Source organism: Coturnix japonica, chromosome 3 (genome assembly GCF_001577835.2).
Source record: "Coturnix japonica isolate 7356 chromosome 3, Coturnix japonica 2.1, whole genome shotgun sequence".
In the NCBI taxonomy this organism is placed as follows: Eukaryota; Metazoa; Chordata; class Aves; order Galliformes; family Phasianidae; genus Coturnix; species Coturnix japonica.
Window position 1 is genome coordinate 38,724,896 of NC_029518.1, and position 21,749 is coordinate 38,746,644.

At 41.0% G+C, this 21,749-nt stretch overlaps 1 protein-coding gene and 1 long non-coding RNA gene across 2 annotated transcripts in view; both read left to right on the forward strand.

Moving 5' to 3' along the window:
• Positions 1–21,749, forward strand: part of PDE10A (phosphodiesterase 10A) — a 333,680-nt gene that overhangs the window by 128,629 nt on the left and 183,302 nt on the right. The gene's annotated exons all lie outside the window — the stretch shown is intronic.
• Positions 1,111–21,645, forward strand: LOC107311460. Its single transcript, XR_001554079.2, has 3 exons — positions 1,111–1,205; positions 4,387–4,450; positions 19,149–21,645. It is a non-coding gene; the product is annotated as an uncharacterized LOC107311460 (long non-coding RNA).

Sequence of the window (21,749 nt, forward strand, 5' to 3'; positions counted from 1 at the left end):
ATGGTCGGTAATGGGATGCAGAAGGCCTTCAGACAGAGCAGGAGGGATCTTCTGTAAGCTGCAAAAGGGGAAAGTGAAGGCCTTGAGGATTATAAGCAAAGGAGACAAGAAAAGAGCATCAGAGGACAAAGAGTGGTCCTGGGGAAAAATGATTAATGAGCATTTCCAAAGGCAGTAGCTTCAGGTATAGGGAGTGCACCTCCTGGGGGCAAGGCATTAGCCAGCTCTGAACAGAAGGGAAGGAGGGGGTGAGCTGAAAGGTAATGGGAGGAAAGAGGATGGCTTCTGTGTATGCCCAAGTCCCTCAGGAAACCATATGTGAGAAGAAATCTTGCAGTGATTAATGCTGTCAAAAATTGGATTTTGAGAAGTTGTTTTTTGTTTGTTTTTTTATCCTGCTGTCTGGTGCAGTGTTATGACCACGTGTGCAGTCACAGCAAAAAGTCACATATACCATATCCCCTGATGCTAGCTGGGCAAGGCCATAGAATCATAGGATAACCTGAGTTGAAGGATGATCCATGTGGATCATCGAGAACAACTTGTGGCTTTGTTCAAAAAAAAAAAAAAAAAGAAAAAAAGAAAAGAAAAAAAGCAACAAAAAATGAGAATGATGAAGCCTTCGGTGGCCAACTGTTCTTGTGCATAGCAGGGGCACTGAAGACATGAAGACAGGTATGTAAGATGCCTTGTGTGGAAACTGATGCTGTCGTATGCTTGCTTTGGGAATAACAAAAAATTGGCATTCAAAGCTTCTTCCCAGAGAGAAGCAAAGGGGAGAAGTGCATGTTGTTGTTTTTAATGGAAGTGAAACCCAAAGTTTTTTGGATTTGGGTTTCCTGCTCCATTACCCTCTCCCTGTACTATGGTCCATGGCATAGGCCAGGTCTTTCTGTTGCAGTGTGGTGTTACTAAGCAGTAGGCCTTGATCTCAGGCTTCCCTGCCTGTTCCCAGAGAACTCCTGCCTCTGGAGTGTATGGAAAATTGGTAATCACAGCCTGAACCTCTGATTAATCAGCTGAGGCAAGTGTCAGATCAGCTGTGGGAGCACAGGTGAGAGTAATTTAGCTGTGCTCCTGGGGGGGGTGGAGCTTCTCTACACCTCATTTAAGGGCTGACCACCACTAAGGCAGCATCTCTTGGAGACTGATTTTTGGTGAGGATTGCCTCAGTGGTTCTCAGCAGCCCAAAGGCTTCCATACGGGTGAGTTTTTCCTGTAAATAACCTTTTGGATATTTACTACCATCTTTTCATTATTGTCACTGTACACTGGGGGCAGACCAGTAGTCTTCTCCCACTTTTTAAAATGCTGCTGGGCACAAAGGAGTTACAAGAATAAGAGAAAAGGAGAACAAGGAGGAAAAATGTTTGTTCTGGCCATGTTTTTGTTACTCTAAGGTTGGAGTAGGGCAAGGTAGTTTTGACAGGCATTCTGCATACCCCATCATCCCTGGTGGTGTGAGCCAAAGCAGCGTATGCAAAGTGTGCCACAGAAAAATGGTTGTTGCAGCCCAATGTTTTCCTTACCCATAACACTAAGAAGGAAGGGTATTCCTGGCATCTCTGTGTGCTGCAAATAGTCTTTGTCACTAGTGACTAAGGATTGGACATGATTTTTAAAAATTATATTGGCGTCTGTTACAGAGAAACTTAACTCTTCCTATCAAGTCTATCTTTGGCATAAAAAGTGCTTTGAAGTTAAGCTATTCCTGCACCTAATAAGTAGCAGGGGTCAAGAAAGAAGGTCTAAGAAACGTTTTATTCTGCATTAAAGCAAGAGGAAAAGAGCAGCAAAAAGGTACCTCTGATAGCACCGTATTACCTCAGGGTAGAGGGAAGAATACAAAACAGGGAGCTTGCTGGCTTCCCATGGGAACTTCCTCATCCAGCAGGGTATGACCATTTTCATTCTTCACATTCTCACCCCAACTTCTTTTTTAAAAGGCCTGACACCCAGCCCTGCAAGGAAATAGAGTGGATCCCTCCAAAACAACATCAGTGCTCCCCACACCATCCCTACTCTTCTCTTTTATCTCCTTGGGGAGCCCTTGACAGCTAGGCCCTCTAATAACTAACTAGATAGGAATAATTCTGCAGTGAATGTATCTCATCAGTTGTATATGTTGTTTATATTGCAAGTAAATGTGTTCTACAGGTAGCTTATTAGTTTATATAACTCAATTTTTATGTGATCTCCACAAAAAAAAAAAAGAATAAAATTTTTTAAAAAAAGAAAAAAATAAAGAAATTCAAGCAAAACAAATGAAAAACAACAACAAAAAGCTACGCAAGAAACTAGTTCAAGGCACCAATCCTTAGTAGGAGTAAAAAAAATGTGAAATTTTTAGACTGAGCTATTTTAGAGAGCTGACAAATCCAAAGAGTATTCAATAACAGTTTTGAAAATGGAATCCAGTGCTTTTTTTCCTTCTTTTGGAAGCTTTTCCTGTTCTTTGCCCCACTCTGATCAATCACATGTTCAAAATTCAGAGGAATGAGTTAAACTTTGAGAAGGATTAGCTTCAGCTTTATTGAGAAATTTCTCTTCTTCAGTGATGCCAATGTCCAAAAATGAGAGGATTCTTTAGTCCTGTGAGCATAGCTTGCCCAAGTAATTCATATTCAGGTCAATGCTTTGATAGTGGCTACAACTGAATTTTATGAACACAACAGAGCATAAGGCTGAAAAAAGTGGCGAAGCTTACTATAGCAGAGTAGAGTGGTGGTGTTCTATCTGTACTTCTGGTCTGGATAAGCATGGGGCAGAGCTGGAGTACCTGTCATCCTTCTATCAGAGAAGTATGTCACCTACAGTAGGTGAAGAAAAGACAGCTAGTTCAATGCCTCCCAAAATCTGTCAACCCCTCTATAAGGTTTGGCAGTGAACTGACGTCCTGGTCTGACTGTCAGTGGTACAACAAGCAACATGAGGGAAGGGGTAGGAAGTGTTTCTTGTGAGCTCTTTTCCCTTACCCCAGTTGTTGCTTTGGAAAAATATATAGAGCAGAAGCAATCAATATGAGATTTGCATTATTATAGCAATGGGTAGACATCCTGTTCCCCTGCTCTCCCACCATCCTGCCCCAAGCTCCTTCAGTGTATTTCTGGTGTGCACATCACTCCTGCGTCATAGATGTCCTCTTCCGTTACTATTTTTCTACCCTAATTTATCTTATTGCACAGTGTCATCAGACAGGCCTAGCAGTAAAATAAAGCAGTGTTTTATTAACCAAAGCCCATAAAATAAAGCAATGGTTTATTAGTCAAAGCCCCAGACAAAAGTTTTAGCATTTAAAAGACTGCTGACTATAAGCAGAGAAAACTGTTTGGTTTAAAGTGAGGTGCTTCCCTGACAGTCTTAGTACATCATGTTCCAAGGTAGTTATTAACTTGAGGTAGATGACCTGGTCTCTTAACACATCAGGTAAATTCTTCAAATTCTGTGGGAATTCTGATTCCCTCATAATATTTATGGTTTTATTTGTAACAACAGACAAGCAGCAAAGTTCTTTGCCAAGACTTGATGCTTCTCTCCTATCATCAGTCCAAGGGTCACTTCCCAGCATAAGGTGGGGTTTTAAGAAAGGGCACTGGTAGCTGAATGTTGTAGTTCTGCATCCACTGGTTCATGTTTTGTCTCCAGTGCACTTCTAAGGGAAAACAACGTTATTTCCACATGCCTTGAGCAAGATGGGAGGATAGAATGGCTAGGAAGGCTTCCTTGAGAGACGTTGTCTATAGGCACAGTCACACATAGGCAGGTAACTCCTCTGAGGAAGGACCAGTCCTTCTCTCCTCTGAATCTCCCCACAACCATAGCAAACAAATCTCCCTACCCTGTGCTTTTGATGAGGTACCTACCATACCCTTTCTTCCCTCCTAGAAAGGCTGACTAACTCAGTGAGATAAAGATGGATTATTTCTCTGTCTCAGAAGGCCATTATGGGCAAGGTTTGGACTCATCTACCCACCAACAACTGTACCCCATCAGAGCTTGCATTTCCTCCTGCTGCCAGCCTACAACATTGCTGCATTCTGTGGAGTGTCTAGCAGGAGGAGGTCTTTGTGGGTGGAATGTTTGTAGGATGTGTTGGGGGAAGAGCATGCAACATTCGTCTTTTAGAAAGGGATGAGTTCCACATAATGCCAACAGGGGTGAGAGACATTAAGGTCAGTGGTGTGGCCTCCTGTGACTGTCAGTAGTGACATACTGCTACCTGACTATAAACTTTTCAGAAAAGCATGATCAAAGCCCGTGGTTGCTCAACGTGAGCCCAAACTTGACCTGTTGTACTTCTGTACTACTGCAAGTCCTGCTTAATTTAGAGAGAGGAAAGCTGACTTTTATAAACACAATTTTAACCTCTCTGTGTCTCTTTAACAGAGATAGAAGTGTCTAGGAAGGAGAATGTAAAGCCATTTGAAAACTGAATTACCAGGACTAAAAGGTAACAGTATACACATAGGGTTTTGGGAATAAGTAGTGTGGAATCACATACATTATGAATTGTGAATTTCATTTCAATCCTGGTGAGGGCCAGGGACATCACAGTGCGCATCTTCAGGTGGAGGATGACGTTCCAAGTGTGTAATAAATGGAGTTGTTGGTTTCTCTGCGGGAACAGACATCTTCATAAATATTGTATTTTGGCAAGTTATGACTAGCTGTTTGTGGTGAATGGAAGTTGTTAGCGTAATGCCTGTTACTGACTTCTTGCTGAGATGCTTCAGAACAAAATTAGGGAAAGGAAGGGTGAGCATAGGGTTCTGGAGATCCAGTTCCCTGCCAAGAGTCTCCATTTTCTGTGACCTTTTTGGTAGAGTCCTTTGTAATAAACTGAAAGAAAATACAGAGCTACTGGGCAAGCAGCTTTTATCCTGAACTGATGAAGGCATCTGCTGTGCCAAATAAAGGGCACACTCTGAAGCCACAGAATAAACAAATGATAACTGAAGGCAGCTTGGAGCAGAGCACAGTTAAGAGGGGACTTGTAATTAGAAGTTGGTATTTGAACAAGTGCATTGTAGGGATTTGAAGGAATTAGAGGAGGGAGTGGAAGATAAATTATGAACTGGCCTGAAGCCCTCTGAAATCAATGGGAAGAATTCCCTTGGGCTTCAGATCAAAACAAGAGTGTAGGGAATGAAAAGCACCTTAGGGGCTGCACATAATAGTGCAGGAGGTAGTTGTGGAGAGGGGAGAAAGGGCGCTGAAGATATAGAGAGAAGCAGGAGAGATTTCGTGTTAGCAGAAAACCCCACAGAGGTAAAGCATTTCTCAAGAATTCTCGTGGGTTTCCTCCTTCTGAACACTTAGGGCTTCTTGTGGCTAACTTCATGGGGAGTTCTGGGGAAGCCACAATAACCACTGCAGTTGCTAGGATACTTAATTATATTTAAGAGGGGATGAAAATTCAACTAAAAGGTATAAAACTACACAGCATAGCAGTGAGGGCAGTCTGGAATGTCGTGTGAGAAGTCACTGTACGTAGTTACACCAATTGCAAAATGTAATAGAAGTGAACATGGAAGGAGGCAGGATCAACATACAAGAGATTTTAAAGAAGAAAAGTTACAGGAGATGGGCCTAAGGCATTCTGAACTCTAAAGTAAAATGTTATCTAAAATATATATATATTTTTAAAAAAACAACAGCAACAAAAGTGAATAGTGAAAGGTGTTCATTTCCTCTCATTTTTCTTGTTGAAAAATAAAACAGATATATATATATATCTGTTATATATATATATATATATATATATATCTGTTATATATATATATATATATATATATATCTGTTATATATATGGGATGACACACTCCGTACTGTAAAGTTGATATAATAAATGTAGAGTTAATCAATGGGCACACCTGAGATCCCAGCACCTTGCCAACTGCAACCTGCAGTCACAAGTGGCGTAGGCACAGAGAAATGCTATGGGATCTTTTTGAAAGACCAACAATTTCATAGTAGAATGCAATGTTTATGTAGCAGCAGCTGAAGAAATAAGTAGTAATGCTCACAAGCAGGTACTGGGAAGTAGCTTGTGCATAACCACAGCAGTGCACAATTAGCTGGCTACTTATCTCATCCCATTTGTCACTCCCAGTCACACGCATCATTTCTCTCACGCTTTTAGAGATAACCACTGCGGTGCTGGCATGGCAGCCCCAGCGGACCATTCATCTAATCTGCTGTGGCAGTTCCTCTTCTATGTAGGCCATTGCAGAGCAAATTTAATTTTTGGTGTCTACATTCTCTTTTGCAAATGGCTTTTTTCTTTGGTCCTGCTTTCATTTGTATTATTGTATTTTTACCACACGAGTCTTTCCCTATTCTTTGGCCCTGTGGAAAGCCCAGTAGCTGTTTTCCTGCAAATGGCAAGTGTATATTCAAGGCTTAGTTTTCAAATTGCTGTTCTGGCAAAAAAAATAAAAAAATAAAAAAAAATTCCTCTCACGCCCTTGACACAAAAACAACAATGTGAACAATGGGAGCTGTCTGGAGCCAGCATGACGTTTGAGAGTACTGCATGCAAGGAGATAGAAGGGGGGGAAAAAAAACCACATGCAGTGGAGGGAGGATGTTCGACAGACTATTTGCATCAGAGTTTCAGAACCCACACAATAAAAATGAAAGTGCAGAACATGGGCCAGCTGCCTGTGATAAGATCTCATTGTTGGAAAGGGGAGAAATGTACCGTCTCCACACTAGCTGGGCAGGGAGCAAAAGTACAGCGTGAAACGAATGGTGAGAGAATGCACGTGGCCCCTCTCCTTCAGGCACCGATGTTTCAAGCGACCATGATTGATTTTTGTATGTTATGGTATGGCACAGCCAATCTGGAAGAATTACAGCAGATGGTACAATGTGCTGGCAAATTGCACAGAGATGGAGGAGAGCTAAAATCAATCATTTTTTAACAAGTAAATACAACTTTGTGAAATTCTCCAGCAGTGGTCAGGCCGTAACTGATGTGAGGGCTTTAGTGCAGCTGTTTGTGGGTGCGCTTGGCCTCAAACAGCAAGCAGTGAAGCTGTGAAGGCTCCATTTTGGCTTAAACAGAGCTCTTATTTGTTCTGCACACAGCTCCAGGATTTTATTCCTCACATCTGTGGCAAATCATCTTATTTACTACCTTCGGTGACCAATTCAGATACCTACAGAAATGGCAGTCTCAAAAATGCACAGATGCTGTAGAAAATGGATTGGCTGGATTTTTTTAAATCATGCATTTAATATATGTATATACTGATAAGACTGAACTGCTGGATTCAAACTATCTCATTGCATGGTAAACATTTGTTTATTCTACTGAGATTTATGAAGAATAACTTAAAACCACCTCTAAGTTACCTTTAAAATTCCTGCATGCCTTTCTCAAACATAATATAAGCCTGAGGGGCTGAAATATGTTTGCAGTTGTTCTGGTCTGAGTTCCTAGGTGATTGCCACACCAAAATAAATAAGTGCGTGTCATCGTTTTAATATTTCAAGTTTAGCTGAGAACACCAACAATGCGCCTCTGCCAGAAACATGGGCCTGCTTGCTTACTGTGTGCCTTTCTTCATCTCAGATTGAGGGACTCACATTTATTAAGATAATTTGTCAGTAGGAATCAATACTTAATGTTGTTTTCTCAAATTCCTCGTGTATCAAGAAGGCTGGTAGAGACATGTTTTCTTCCCATTTTCTTCAATCAGTAATGCGTTTCTGATTCAGGATAAATTCTGAGACAGGATGCAGTAAATACAGGATATCTTAAGAGGACAGACACATCCTTTACCCCTCTGCCTTTGGCCTAAATGTTTGTACTGGATTTTAAAAATTGTTGGTTTTTTTGTTTGTTTGTTTTAAATATAAAATACATACTAATAATAATGGTTGCTTTGTTTCATGTGGTCTGAGGCCATCAAGGTAATCCAGAATTGTCTAGCTTCTGGTGTTATTGGTCATTGTTGGTTTAGCTTTGTGCTCTGCTGATGACTTTCTGGACCATTTACACTGCTTTTATGCTCAGCACTCCAAACCAATGCCAGTGTTATTGCCAAGGAGATGTGGAGGTTTTATTGCTGTGCCTCCCAGCCATTCCTCTCCACCCTCCCACATGCAGGTGCTAGCATGTATCAGCACTTCACCTCCAGTGCTCTCACCTGTGTCCTCCCAAGCTCCATTCTCATAATACAAATCCACAATGTTTAAAAGCTCTGGAGGGAGTCTCTAGGATGAGGTGCTCAAGTACCATGACACCAGCTTTCTGTTTCCTTTTTATGTAAAGCATAATGCCTCCTCTTCGTTGCCTTCTCGGTGCTTGCCTTTGGCCACAAAAAATGCCTGAGTCAGGAAGACCCAGCCTGAACTGGAGCAACTAGGAGCTTTTTCATGGTGCATTTCTTTGCTTTTCTGTGTTCTTCCAGCAAATGGCTGTTAGGCAGGCAGAGAAACAGGGGGTTCTTCAGCATCCTTTGTAATCATTGTGATAGTTGTGCTGGGAGAGTGCATGCTGATCTGTAACAGGACACAAGGTTGTGCCGTGGTTTAGCAGAGACAGGAGTGGTTGTTGTGGACAGCTGCCTTCAAGTATAAACATGCATATCAAGGGATGACTTTGTGCGCTCTGAAACAGCTTTTATCAGCTGAACTGTTTTGTACCTCTTGTACTAGTTTATGAAGACATTATCATAGAATGATAGAATCTTCTGAGTTGGAAGGAACCCGTAAGGATCATGGAGTCCAACCCCCTGTTCCACACAGGACTACCCAAAATTCAAATCCTGTGTCTGAGAGCATTGTCCAAGTGTTCTTTGAACTCTGGCATCTTGTGGTGTTTCTTGGTGCTTTAGGAAGTGAAACCTTCCATACTGAGCTGAATCTCTAGAAAGTTGACTTATTAATTTATTGATTTTAATAATTATAGCTGTGCTTAAAAAAATAAACAAAAGGGTTTTGACACAAGAAAGTGAATCTTTATACAAATGTATGTGTGCAGATTTTTATTAGTCATGCAGAGTTATTATGGGACAAAGCGTTTGCTATACTGTAGGATAATCCTAACGCAAAATAGAAGAAACATGCAGCATAGGCTATAAAGTTCTATAAATTCTCTGTAAATTCTGTCCAACTCCTTTTCTGCCTCCTAAAAGAGAGACTTTTCTGTAATCCTTTTCTATACATACCTGGATTTATTTTTCATTATAATTTTTATTAAATGTATTGTGTTTTAAGAACTATTCAATCTACGGGGTTTAAACAAAGAATTAATGTCTGAATTGTCATCGTAATGTAATTTTTAGGCTGAAAATCCTTATGCTATGGGATGCTTGTAGCCTAAAAGCTTTCTGCTATATAAGGAAATTGATTTTATTTAACTTTCTCAGCCGTGGTCTATGTGTACAAGAGAAAAGTATCCAAATTCAGGCTAAGAATAGGAACTTTCTAACTAAGTACACTTACTTGTTTTTTCCATAGCTTTCTAACTAGTAGTCAATATACAGTCTGTGCTGTTGCTTAATTCTGGTTACGGAAACGCTAGAAGCCGCAGGTATGTTTTCAGTGTCATTTCAATGTATCAGGGATCTTTATATTTTGAAATCTATGGCTGCATCTAGTTGGATTAAGGATCATCTATTGTCTGAAGCGGAAAGCAGGTCTATTTGCTGAAAACCAAGCTGACAGGTAACGTGTGCAGTCTTTTTGCATCTATTCCTCAGCAGAGTGGACTGTGATGGTGTCTGCGCAGACATGCCAAAATCAGCTCTTGAGCTCCTCAGTTCAAGCAGCTAAGCTGACTGGTGGGATAAAGCCTCATACACTATCTGCCTGGGAAACAATGAGTCAGTATGTAAAACGCCTGTGTGGCCTATGCCCCACCACAGAGCCTGCTCTTGCTTGGTACTGCTTTGGTGTATTTCTTGTACTTGCAGAGCTTTACACTGATTCCTCTTTCTACATTTAGAAGTCTGATTTTAATTTTTGCAGTAAATCTTCCGTGAGCCCCGTGGTCTCGGGATTTAAACACTCTCAAACCCAGTGGCGGTAAGTAGGCACTCACACACAAATCCATGGTCCAGGTGAACTGGATGGTTGAGCGTGTGTACAGTTCTCTAGAGCAGATATTGCTATTACACTTAAAGAGGCATAAAAATAATAATTTAAGGAAAGCTTTCAACAACTTTTGCTTGTCCTTACCTCCCACGTGTCTGATCTTGCCTATCTGTAGACCGCTCTCCAGTGAAGTTTGGTGAGAAAGTTGCAGGGGAATAGTAAGTAGGATCAAAATGGCCACCCAGTGTAGCTGGGCTGTGTGGGCTGTTGATTGTTTCCATTTAGCACACTGCTATGCTGCAGTGGGCTGCAGATCCTTCCTCGTCTTCCTCATCTCCCCCCATGACAAGTGAACAACTGCTACAGGACTGCCTTGGCTGTGGACAGGCAGGAGGGTGGATCTCAGCCAGGCCTGCAAAGCCTCTCCTGTGTTGCTGACAGGATAGCCCAAAAACCCCTCATGTCATTTCTTTTCTCATGCTTTTGAACTACCATAGGAATCTATACATGCATCAGATGGAAGTATCTCCAGAAAAGCCCTTTTCTGTTTATTTGGCTCAGCATGTCTTGATGCTATAGCTGGATGTCTTCCTCCCACACACAGGAAGTGCAAAAGCTCCCTATCAGTTGACCCAACATGCAGTGGACTCATAGCACCTCAAGTTGCAGAGTGATACCTGTAAATAGAAGAGTTTAAGTGGAGCCGCAGGCAAAACTTGGCAATGTGGGCAGGTATGTGTAATAGGAATGGAAGTGAGTTCCTGTTGTTTTGTTCTTGAGAAGCTCAGGTCTACCACAACAGTATTACTGGATCTCAGAGACAAGCAACGTGCTCTGCAAGTTTAGCCTGCTCTGACACACAGCAAGTACAGGTAGAAGTTTGCTATGCTAGTGGCTCTTAGTACCATGTATGTGTGTCTATGCATACATACATGTCAGGGAGGTGCAATACAGCAGAGGCAAATAGTTTAACACCCAGGGTAAAGGACACTGCTAAGAAGTTAATTTGCCTTGAAAGAAGTTTAATTCTTATTATGCAATTCACTAGATTTGTTACCAGAGGTGATAGGAGCTTATTCGTATGGGTATATTTTGCCTCTTCTGCTAGTAGAATTGTAGCAGGATGGCTAGAAACATCATTTCATTCACAGACTTAGTTTTTCCAGTGTTGTAGTGACTGAGCTTATTTAATATATCTAAAAAGTAAATTAAAAATTGTCTTTTGATTCCAGGAGTCGTGATGGAATATGTCTACCCAGCAAATCTTGCTGTTTTATTCTGGTGTAACTTTTCTGAATGGCACAGATAGAAGTAATGGTGTTGCCTTAATTAAATGATACCACTGAGAAAAGCAGCATGCAACCGTTGGTCTGAACTGGGGTTGTAACCTCAGCTACAGGTTCTACTCCTGCCTTTGAAGGAATCATCATTTAATCCATTTGTGTGTTCATTTGGCTTTTCTAACAGCTAGGGAAACCTCTTTTTTCCAGTGTCCCAGGGTGCTGCCAGGTTTGAGTCGTTAAACTTCAGATCTATGAATGGAAGATACTATTAACATTATCATTTGATTGTATTATCTTTATTACTGTAGTAGTTCTTCAGCAAACACAATGCTTTCTAATCGCTATCCTAAAGAAATCACATTTAATGGAGAAAAAAGTGTGTATAGTAGTTAGAAGCAGAGCTGCTATTAAACACCAGGCTGCTGGTAATTTTCTGCTGGTATGCAGTATCTCAGAGGGATCTCCTCATTTTACTGAATGTGAGCGGGAGCAGTAACAAAGAGTGTCTGTGACAGGAACAGGCTCTGTATGGCTCCTACACCATCCCATTTGAAGGACAAGCAGACCCACAGGCAGCAGATTTAGAGATAATAGAGAAGTGGCTCCCCATGGAAATGTGTCTTTGGAGAAGATCAAATATGGTCTGGAGGTTGGTGGATTCTCAGATGTCTGATAAGGCTTGCACATAGGTGGCGTGTTTGCTCTTAGTGGAGCACTAATGGAGTGGTAGCCTTGCTCTCCTGCCTGTGTAGAGATGTCCTGAATCATGACTCAGATAGGGAACCAATAAAACCAAGGTTTCATCCTGCATGCTACTGTGAAGAAAAGACTTTCATTTCATCCTAATGATAATTTGGAGAGATCTGTGGCCACTCTAAATTCTCTTCAACTCACATCGGTATAGCTTCATGGTCTCCCGTGGGGTCCCTTATCATTTATACTAATAGAAAGAAGAGATTAATCAGACCCCACATGCTTTGCTGACTGGGAGGAGACAAAATTAAACACAATGTTAGTGTTGCCTCTTCCTTCCTATCCCCATTTCCCCGTGGTTATCCTGTTAAGCTATTCTGAGTATCTCCTCTTCAAATCTGGCTCTCACTTATTTTACAGTCTTTGTGTTACTTCTTTTTAATAGTCCTGATACCATTGTGAAGGACCTATTAGAAACACCTGGGCTTGATAGCTGCATCATTTGAACTTATCAGGGCTTCTATTTAATCTCTGCTCATGATATGTCATGATGAAGAATAATGTGGGAGAAAATAACGTGGCTCTTATTCAGTAGTATCAATCTCTTCTTCAATTCTTTTATCTAATATGGAATGAAAGAAGAATAACAGGGTTTAGATCTTGTCTCTTCTGATTGCTTAATTTATTTTATAATTGTGTAGTTGTTACGTTGCTTTGGCTGGTATATCTCTGGGAGAAACTCTGACCCAGTTCTTGTCCACAAGGGTAGAATATTCAGTATTCTTACTAATGCACTTCCTTTGTCATGGGATTTTCTGTTCTTGCAATTCACTTTATTGTCTGTTAAGTTCTTTGTGAACAAGATGGCATTAACTGCTTCAAAGTCAGCAGGTATGTGGAGAATTGTAAGCAGTACGATGCAGTTCATTGTAAAGCAGTAGGCAGGTTTCAGAGGTGTTCTGTCTTACGGCCAAATTTGTTCCTGAAGTACTTTTAATCACATCGGAGAGGAAAATGGTTTTGTAAGGCATGTTAGGATAATGAGTTCTATGCACACTAGGAGTTATATAGCTGCTTTTGTTTTTTAACGTGAGTCCCGCATTTCAGATGTCCAAAGTTGTCCTCCTGACACTGACAAATCACAAAAGTAATGGCTATTAAACATTTTAGATGTGTTGTCATTTTCATTTCTCACTCTGCTAAGCATCTTTTTTTGCATTTACCAAATAATATCATTTGCCTTCCTGGACTCGAACAGCTGAAGAAAATTTCCCGGCATGGCTATGGAGGACAAGTAGACGGCGGTGAGAATGGTTTGAATCTGAAAGCGCCTCACAAGTCAGCAAATAATACGCAAAATCCTATATTGCTGCTCTGGTGGGTGTGTGTGTTTGGGGAGGTAGGGAATTGGAGAAAACGGGACAAACCCTCAAATAGCCGTTATTTACTTGTAAATCAAAATGTGCTCTGAGGGGGGTGGGGTCCATGAGCCCAGTGCTTAGTCATGCTGTGTTCCCTCTGCTTGTCTGCCTCTGTGGTGGTTTGCTTTGGCTTGTTTGTTTGTTTTTTTCCTTTCTGTTTTTTTCCCCCTCATGCATCCCCCTCACAGGGACAGCCACTGAAAGCTCATTTTTCTTTCACATGCATGACATGTGCCCATGTTCATGAAATGATATATACCTGTACTGAAGGAGGAGGCTGCCTTTGTTTCTGATTCCTTCTTCCAGAAATTAGGCTGATTGTGGTGGGGTGGTTTTGTTTTAATGTTTTGGTTTTTTTTTCCTACATACTGGACAGCTGTTAGACTCATCGCATTTCAAAAAGATTTAGTATGGTTCATTGTAGCAGTAAGTAATTACTCATTCATTGTGGCAATAAGTGAAACTGATTGTAAGCGTGCTTAAAGAGAGTATGTTGTTAATGTAGGAGATCTAGAAATTCAGAAACATTACCTTATTCTGCTTTTCTCCCTGTTCTTAATATATAGCAGTTTAGTTTCCATCCTTACCTGTACCTTCCACTGATCTCTGCTTATTTTATTTTATTTTATTTTATTTGTTAATGTATTAATCACTTCTTAGTCTTCTTGGATGTCTCTCTATAATAGTATGCTTAGATGGTGGTTATTTCCATTGTTTGCTGGTGTCCCTCGTTGATGTTGCCACTTGGTTTTTCTGCCGTGCCCAGGCAGTAACACCAAGGGCTGTTTTGGGCTGTTATGTATGATAAGGTGATCCCTGCAGAATTCATTTCATGCTCTCTCTTTATACTTGTTATATGTTAGTTGTTGGAAACATTTGAAAGAACTTAATTTTTACGGTCTGTTTCATTGTTTTTATGAGGTGCAGTCTCTGTTCAGGGAAAAAAAAGATCAATAAACTAAATTCAGACTGAGTCTTTGAGGTTCAGAAAGCAGCATAAAATGTCACCAATGTTACAATCCACTTCCCCCCACACCCGTTTTTGCAAAACAGCATTAAATGGCTCTTCTGCACCGTGCAATGAATGCCTGCCTCTAACCCCAAACATGGCCTTTTCTGTTTGGTGTCTGTCTTGAACTAGACACTATCCAGATGTGGACTATCACAGTTTCAACAGGCTGTAAAACAAAAGGAAAGGAAAAGAATTCTGTGGAAGTGGAAAAGTTTTGCTGGTCATATTAAACTCACTGTCAACGTTTAACGATATCGGACTACAGCTCTGGATAAAACTTTTCCTCTCGGTTTGGATGGGCTATTAAAAAAACAACAGTGTGAAGAGGTGGTTTTGTCCCCCTCTGACAGCTGTGATCACTGAAACACTGAAAACTGAAGTGGCTTGTCCAGAGTTTGTGTTGGGAACACAGTACTAAATGGTTTGACTTCATAAATATTACCACTTCTTAAGGATAGTTTTCCCAAGCAGGGGGTGTTTGCTGTGTTGTTGGTGCTATTGTTGCCATTTTGCTTGCTTTAAATGAGGGTGTAAAAAGCATAAATTAAGGTTGGGGTTAAATCCTGATCATGCCAACACACGTGAGTTTTTCTGTCGTTGACATCAGGAGGCTGAAATCTCACTGTTTAGTGCTGTGCACACGTCAGTGCTGTTCAAACCAGGCTGAAGATGGTTTATTGTTCGAAGGAACCTTGTGGCCTATCTTGCAGGTTTTATTTTTCAAGGCAGTGATCTTAACCAGACCCATGCTCACAGCACTGATGCTATGCAGGAGGAAACCTAGTAGTACAGCACTTGGCAATTCACAAGGTAATTTGGCATGTTTGTTTAACACTGCAGTCAGTGTGTTTGTGGAATTAGTGGATTATTTTTTTTTTTTTTCCTATTTAGTTTCTTTGTTTTTATTGTCTTGGTGATGGGTTTAGGGCTGAGTAGGTAGGTTGGCCAGAGTATTTCCTTTGCTGTTTACACCTGTTACATAAATCCTTGGCACTGAGCTATTTTTCTCAGCTGCAGAGACATGTTGGTGTGGAAATCTCTTGCAAGGAGCATAATGGCAGCAACAGGACTCTATCCACTAGAAACATTACTCAGACAAGGGCCTCCTAAACACCATGGAATGATAAGAACAGGGTTCATGTCCACAGCAGCCACTCTGTATTTCTGACACTGGTGTTGCAAAAGAAAGGTGTTAGGCATCTGTTGATTTGTTTACCTGAATAAGACACAAATCTGAGATTTGGGAGTCTGTGAATCAGGGAGAAATGAGTGGGCCCCTGTTCTGCAGGCCCCCAAAGCTTTCTTTTTTGTCTCAATATCTGCCATGCTATGCATCTCTTTAAGAGCAACACTTCAGAAGAAGACTGCAGAAATATTTCTGGACTGAAGTTCTTAAAATCTTTGTCCTGTACCTTGGCCTTAGTATGCAATAACAGGCAAATTTTTACACACACATTAATTACAGGCCTCAGCCTGTATATCCTGTTATGGATGGGAACTGTTCTACATGTCCTGCTTCAGGGAGATGCAATGGGATGAGGAGAGGCAAAACATTTGGGGCCAAGTTTCTTTTTGCCCATTAGCAGCATCCCAAGGTGCAACAATGCCAGTAGAGACAGCTTTATTTGCAGCCCATCTGGAGGTAAGAGAGAGGAGAGGTTTGGGGAGAAAGCTTAAATGTCTGTTCGGTTCTCTTGGCAAACTTGTCTGTGCATAAATTGTGTCATACACAGTCATTGATAAACTCAAAAATCTCTAAACAAGCTCAGAGCTGGAAATCTAGTCATACTGAACATCTGTAGCTTACAGACAACAGTGATGGACATTGCTTGATAAGACAGAGTGAATAAAGACCCCAGACTTGGCCCTGAGACTGCAGCATGTTCCCAAGGAGGGGTGCTTCCACCAGAGCTGCTCTTCACTTGATGGAGGAGTGGAAGGGTTCTGTACCTGAGTTGGGAGATGGCATGGAGTTTTTGCTTTGTTCAGTGTATTTAAGTAACTTCTGGCTTGTCTGTTAGAGAACCTGAAATACTGAGGCTACTAACAGTTCATTTCGAATGACGAGATCTGGCCCATCCAAAAGACATTTGCTCACGCTTGGAAATATTTTGCAATCCCCTTAGCTTAAAAGGGTAGAGGTTTAGCTATCCTCCCGTAAAAGGGTATGCAAGGGTACAGCCAACATCTTGGCCTCAGAGGTCCCTCCCCTGGGAAGGGCTGCTATCGCCAGTGTCCTGACTGCCGGAGCACTGAGGCTGAGCATGCAGTACCTCTGCTCTGTGGTTTTGCAAAGCAGTAGAAATCCTCCTTCTGCTTTGCAAGTCAGACACAGCACACACCAAAAGCCATTTTGTTCCCGGTACTGTTTAACAGAGGTCGGACCAGGGTCAGTTAAGGTTACATCTGCAGTTTCAATGCTGAAGACTTTTGGAATTGCTTCAGCGATGATGTGATTGATGCTTGTATGACAGGGTGGTGGCAAGGGATTTACAGTGTTTATCTGGTGTCTGGAGATGGATTCGGCAGGGCTGGTCTATCCAGATCTGAGGAACATTTCAGAGGTGTAGGTGGAGGCTTTCAAGTCCCACTGTTCAGTTCAGAATGGCTGTTTTGGGTGTACTCTTCCAAGAAGGTTAATAAATGCCTAAACAGCACTACTAATGCAGAATAGTGCCCAAATCAAGTACAAGTAGATCATTTGCAATCTGACCCTCTGGCCACAGTCATGCTTTCTCTCACAGAAATGTTATTTATTTTCTTTGTTGATTTGATTGCATGTGCAGTGGTACAGCCAGCATTCTTCAAGCAGGGTCTCTTTAGGCTGGCATACCTGCCAGTCCAATCTCATGGATGCTGGCCCTACACATTTTAATGTACAACAAATTAAGATCCGATGTGATAAGTTCAGATGGGATTTCATCCCTGCAAGCTTCTTGACACGTTTTATGAATATTTTAATGCACTTAGTATAGAAAAGCATGGGTTGAAGCATGAGGTGTTGAACAATTGAAAATCTGCACTGGTGCCCTCCTGAGTCACCTACTCCACTGCTTTGACCTTTGGAGACTGGGGCTGACTCCGTCACCAAGAGATACACTGAAAGAAGGGTTTGTCCACAGATGGCATTGTGCTGCATTTTCAGACAGTCTAGGACATACCTCTGTGCTTTGTCATGATCTTTTGGCAATGAAGCTCAATGGACAAGAACGTCACTGAGTGTTGCTCTCCCTGTACTTTGTTTTCCTTTGCTATTATTTCAGCTCACACAAGGTCTTCTTCACTTCCTGCCACAGGCTGCTGTGTTGGTGTCTAGCCATTGTTCAGTGCATATCAGAGCCAGGTGGGATAATTCCTGAGTAGACTGTGGGATTTCTTTGAGAGAAGGCATAATTTATATCCAATATATAATTGTTCTTTGATATCTATGCTGTTATAGCCACTTTCTTTTTCATCTTTCTTTTTTATGTGCTGCCCTTCTGTATAATTGCCCTTGACTAATTGGCTGTGACAGGCGAGATGAAGTCTAGGAAGACACTATAGTTTTGAAATGAATGTGCTTAGCTTGAAATTGGAAATACTGGAACGATCTGGATCTTAGTTATTCTTACGCTATAGAGAAGTTCATAGAGTTTTATTTTATTTTGTTTTCTTTTCTTTCTTTTTTTTTTTTTTTTTAATGGAAGCTGCTTGTTTTTCAGTATATCATCTGGTCTTTTGAAGGGTTTGACTGTCATAGATTTTAAGTAATGTTAATGCACGTTTTGTTTGCTTTTCAGTAAATGGAAGAAACCAGTTGCCTTAAACTGTTTCTTTCAAGCCAGAACCAGGATGGTTTTGTCCAAAAGGGTAAAATATCATGGGATTCAAGTTGCAATAAAATGAGAATGGGAGAAGTGGGAGGATTTAGCCATACGCTAGATGCTGTTTAATTCAAAGCCACTGAGGAATAAAGCAAGCTTTTCCAGGCTTCATGAGGAATTTAATTGGCCCTGTTTGTAGATAACAGATACATAAATTATATTAAAACCATTTCTTACAATGAAAAAATGAACTTGTGTTGTTATATCCTCTAATACCATATTTTAATCAAATTTGGTGATATTTCACATGTAAATTAACATTTTATAATTAATATCTCACTTGCAAGGAGGAAAAAATACCTTGAATTCAGATAAACGTTATTGATTTAGTCTTGAAAATATATTATGCAGAAATCGGTAGGGATCACACAGTTTTAGACACTGTAATTCCTTCCTTTGCTTTTGTTTTGTTTTGTTTTTAAAGGGTAAGCATGTTTGATGAGTTCAGACACCAGAACAAAAGACTTTCTGCTAGTCTTTAGTTAGGAGAAATCGCCAGCGTTGCTTTTGATTCTGTTTTTAATAAACACAAATGGTGATGACAGCTTTGTTTGGTTTTCAAGTTGCTTCTCTGTTGCTGGTGCTCTGCTGCCTGGCTGCAGCCTGCAGAGCGTTCCACGCGTTGGAGGGGCTGCAACCCCCGTGCCCAGCCCTGCCTGCGGAGCAGCGAGCTCAGGCTCTCCTGTGGCCCTCCGGGAGCACTTTACATAACCTTGGGCATGCCAGCAATATGCTGTGCTGGGAAATGATCTCTTGCCTGCTTGCTTACTTTTTTTCTATATTTTTTTAATTTTTTTTTTTTTTTTTTTTTCCCTTTTCTCTCTCTTAGGGATTGCATCATCTGCCTGTATTTCACAGCTTGGGCAGCAGGGGAAAGGAATGGAATAAATCAACATGTTGCTTTTATCAACTAAACCTTTGTGATGTGGCCTGGTCAGAAGAATTTTATATTCCCTTTATCTAAGCCGTCTGTAAAGAACGTCTCATCCCCTTTTTCTTCTCAAGGATTTTTTTTAAAGGCATTCCAAATCACTTTATCAGAACGAGTGATAAGGGAAAAGGCTGTTTTCAACAGTTTGCAAGACTTAGAGCCCCTCGTCTCAAAGCAGAGAGATCTAACAGCTTACATGAAGTAATTTGAAAGCTGCCTCAATCTGAAATTTCAGCGGGGCTTGTCCCTCTTTCTTCAGGGAGTGCTGTCCACCCCAAACACAGCCACCCTTCCTATACTCTAATGTGGACTCACAGAGAGGGGAGTCTGCCCAGTGCTACTTAGAGCTGAAGGGTGCAGAGGGGAGTAAGAAGCTATTTGTGGTAGCAAGGACAACTGTTTGAGAAAAATCGCAGGGCTGTGAGGTCCGGTTTTAGCAGACAAAAGTATTTTCAGCTCTTCTAATGTCATAAAGCATGGAGCAGTGACTGCATTTTCAGTTTTCACCAAGGATTGCCTCGTCCCATTTGTATATTACTGCTGTTTTTTGTGTTTGTCAGTATTTCCTTAAAATGTGATTGGATTTTTTTATATTCCAGGAGGAAAAAAGTACAGTAAAAAGGAAAGTTCTGCTTGACTTTTGAGACCGCCCTGACTGCTCTCAGAGTACATGCTGCACATTTAATGCAGTTGGACCCTTTTGATCCCTTTTTAGTGAAGCCTCTCATTGGCTTTCCAGATGACAAGATCAGGGATAGGGTTTGTTGTTGCTGGGTTTTGTTTCCCCCTTAGGCAGACTGGTGCATATTAGCTAAAGATCCTAAATCAAAAAGCAAAAACTTCCTGTCAATCCTTTAAGCTTGAAAATACATTCTGATACTGGAAGATGAGTAGGTAGGGAATTATTTAATCTCTCAGAGTGGCTTCTGGATCAAACAATTCCTTTTACAGACTTACAACAAGGCTGTATTTTGGAGTGAGGTTGCTGTAGTGTTTCTGCCCTCACCCAGGCCACTGCTGAAGCTGATGGCGGCTAGAGGAGTGGACCTTTGGAGGGCAAAGGGGAATGAAACCACCATCTGCCAAGAGACAGATACCCACTTTGCTGCTAAGTGCTAGATGGCTGTCTGCTGTGCTGCTGGGCAGCAATGGAAGAAACTTGGCTATGCAAATAGTCAGCATCTTTTTTTTTCTTCATTATAGCCCCAGAGTTCTGAAAGGGCAGTGAAAATTGAGCTGCTCTTATGACTGAAAAAGAATGGGATTACAAGAAGCCTCTGTGGAAATCGCTTTCTTTGAATAGTTCTAGGTACTGAAGGATTCAACTCTGAGTCATTCATATTCTTGTCAACATTTGATAACCCATTGACATCTGCAGGCTGAGGTTTGCAGGTCTCTGTTTTGGTTTGGATTTGCTAAGGAAATTACTTTGTGTTGTGATTGGAAACTCACGTTTGAAGTGTTTCTTAAAAACACAGTTCTATGTATTTATAATTTGTTTAAAAGTCCTTATGTGTGTTATTAAATAAGGCCTTAGAAGATTAAAGCAAATGGTTTCACGTGGTGAATTTAATTGTAGCTTTTGTGGCTTTATTCAGTTTTGCTTTTGTACCTCTCAGCCTGGCTAACAAGAATTAGGTATGTTTTCCTTTTCTGATATGCAATTGCATGTTCCTTGTTTGGGACACATTTTTTTCTTCTTTTTTTCTTTGTTTTCTTTTTACTTTAGAGGTTGACTCGTCATTTTTTGAAGGAGTAGACTTTTCACTTTCCTCTGCCTTGTTGCAAACTGTGTTCCAGTGTCCAGTTTAACCTGATGATGTTATTTTAGATGTAGGCTTTGTTAAATATCTACAAGCAAATTAAAGTTGTTCATATAAGTGAGACATTTTCTTGAGAGTTTGGCTTTCAGCACCAGAGATGCAGGAAAAGAGCACCAGATGCTTTACTGTGTTGGAAGAACACTGAACTGCCAGCAAAGTGGAAGATACCTTCACATAAAATAAACATGCTTGCAAAAAAACTTTCAGCAGTATCCTTTGCATTTAGTTCACTTTGCTGAGAAAGGAAGTGTTTACTTGAGAAAGCATCTGGATTTTATTGTTTTCTAATTCACTGTGGACAGCCCAATGGAGTCTGGAACCAGTTAGAATGTCACAACCTTTCATTGTCATATGCAATGTGGAAATGAAATAAAGAGAGATCCAACTTTCAGGCTGCATTGCCCGACCTCCTAAGTTTGCTATGCTCTTCCTTCATTAAAAAAATCCCTCTTGGAACAAATACAAATGTATAGTGATGGCCTTCAAATGCTTCTTTGTTCCTCTGAACACTCCCTTGTAAGCTTTGGTCAGGTTTCCCTGGACTGGGTAAATGTGATTGTACCTGGGTAAAAGAAGATTGAGTAGAACACAGAGAGCCCAGCTTCCCTGTTCTTGTGAAGGCAAGCGAGAAGAGATAAGCATCTGTGGATCATCTGAGACTGTGTTCACTCTGGTT